Source organism: Choloepus didactylus, chromosome 20 (genome assembly GCF_015220235.1).
Source record: "Choloepus didactylus isolate mChoDid1 chromosome 20, mChoDid1.pri, whole genome shotgun sequence".
In the NCBI taxonomy this organism is placed as follows: domain Eukaryota; kingdom Metazoa; phylum Chordata; class Mammalia; order Pilosa; family Megalonychidae; genus Choloepus; species Choloepus didactylus.
The window spans coordinates 48892731-48894699 of record NC_051326.1 but is presented as its reverse complement, the minus strand read 5'-3'; the positions used below and the strand labels follow the sequence as shown (position 1 = coordinate 48894699).

Below are 1969 nucleotides of genomic sequence, written 5' to 3'. Positions count from 1 at the left end.
TGTGCAGATGTGACCCACGTAACTATGGGTAATAACTTTAATTAGATTATTTCCATGGAGGTGTGGCCCCGCACATTCAGCTTGGGTCTTGATTAGCTTACTGGAGCCCTATGAAAGCTCACAAACAGAAGGACCTCAGAGCAGCTTCAGCTTAGAGAGACATTTTGAAGATGGTTGTTGAAAGCAGATGCTGACATTTCAGAGAATGCCATTTTGAAACGCAACCCAGGAGCACAGATGCCAGCCATTTGCCTTTCCAGCTAATAGAGGTTTTCTGGATGCCAAAGGCCTTTCTCCAGTGAAGGTACCCTATTGTTGATGCCTTACCTTGGGCACTTTATGGCCTTAAGACTGTAACTTTGTAACCAAATAAACCCCCTTTATAAAAGCCAATCCACTTCTGGTGTTTTGCATTCCAGCAGCATTAGCAAACTAGAACACCAGGCTAGTGCCTTTTACCCTTGCATAACCCAGCGTTCCATAGCATGCAGGCATCCGACTGTGCTGGAAGCAGGAAAACACACTACCATCAGCCTAAGGAACTTCAGTGTTCCCAAGTATTAAGAATCACTTAGGTGCTTGCTTCAGCAGCACATATACTAAAATTGGAATGATACACAGATGATTAGCATGGCACCTGCATGAAGATGACATGCAAATTCATGAAGCATTCCACATTTTTTTCTAATAAAAGTTTCACTCACTACGTTTATTTTTCAGAAACTTAATTACTCCAGAGTGTTCTTATGCCAGATAAGTCCCCAAATCCAGAGGCAACAGCCTCTTGAAGAACATCAAGCAGATGCATCCCCCTTTCCTATAATGTTGACACCTCTTTTCAACATGAACAAGTTAGGGTGGTTACTGCCTAGATCAAGAAAGTGATTAAACGAGAGGAAGGAGTAGGAACTGGCAAGATAGGATTTAACAAAGGATTGCAAACACTGAATCTTTATATGAATGTGTTTTTTAAATTTTATTATTGTTATTTTTTTTTTAGTTGCTAGGGTATTCTAATAGCTAGAAGGAAATAACTGAAATGGTGGAACTGTAACCCATAACATTATTTGAAATTTACTCTATTACTCATTAAATTGGACTTTGAAAGTTATCAACTTTCTGTATATACAATAAGGAAATAACTAAAACTGGAGCTGTAACACTTAACATTCTTTGAAATTACCTATATAACTACTTGTTAAATCATACTTTGAAAATTACCACTTTTCTGTATATATTTTACCAAAAAAAATGTTAAAAAAAAAAAAGAATCACTTGGGGTGTTTGCCCTTCCCATTCCCAAGCTCCGCTCAACAATCCTGGGTCAGGGACCAGGAGCCTGCCTGATTAAACAGCACCCCACATTAGGCTGACGCAGGTCATCTTTGGGTCACACTCAAAGAAACACTGTCCCCAAACCCCACAGGTCCCATGACTGCATTTGCTCCCTCATCAAATATCCATAGCTACTCTGTGAGCTAGATTCTCTTATCCCGCTAGCACAGCTGGGGAATTCAGACAAGTCTGTAATAAATCTAAAATTGTAAATGGCAAAGACAGCCTTCAAAAGCCAGGTTGACAAAATTCCAAAACGCTTACTTTTTCCAGTATAGTATTTGACATTCAAAATATCACTTACTTTTGAAGTCATGCAGTAGTGGAACTAAGTGTCTTGGATTCTACCCTCTACTTGTTCAGTATAATATAGATTAAATAATTGGTGCTAAAATATTAGTCCTGAGTCATTTTGGAAGATTGAAATGGGAAGATGGCCTCTCCCCAAGGCAGGGAATAGATGGCAGGGTTGGATCTACTTTCAGGGAAAGTGGTCTCCTTGGCATGCTGTTGACTTGAGAGAAGTTGCGTCTACTTACTAGATCTGTGGTTTTGTTTTTGTTTTCAGGACTACATGGTGGGGATGCAATCCTAATGTGCCAGTAATTTCAGGCATTTTGCCCCGATTTGAACA

General features: G+C 39.7%; 1 non-coding gene across 1 annotated transcript; it reads left to right on the top strand.

Annotated features, from left to right (window-relative positions):
* The first annotated feature begins 575 nt into the window (after nucleotides 1-575).
* LOC119516993 lies at nucleotides 576-682 on the top strand. Its single transcript, XR_005213423.1, has one exon. It is a non-coding gene; the product is annotated as a U6 spliceosomal RNA (small nuclear RNA).
* Nucleotides 683-1969: the final 1287 nt, after the last annotated feature.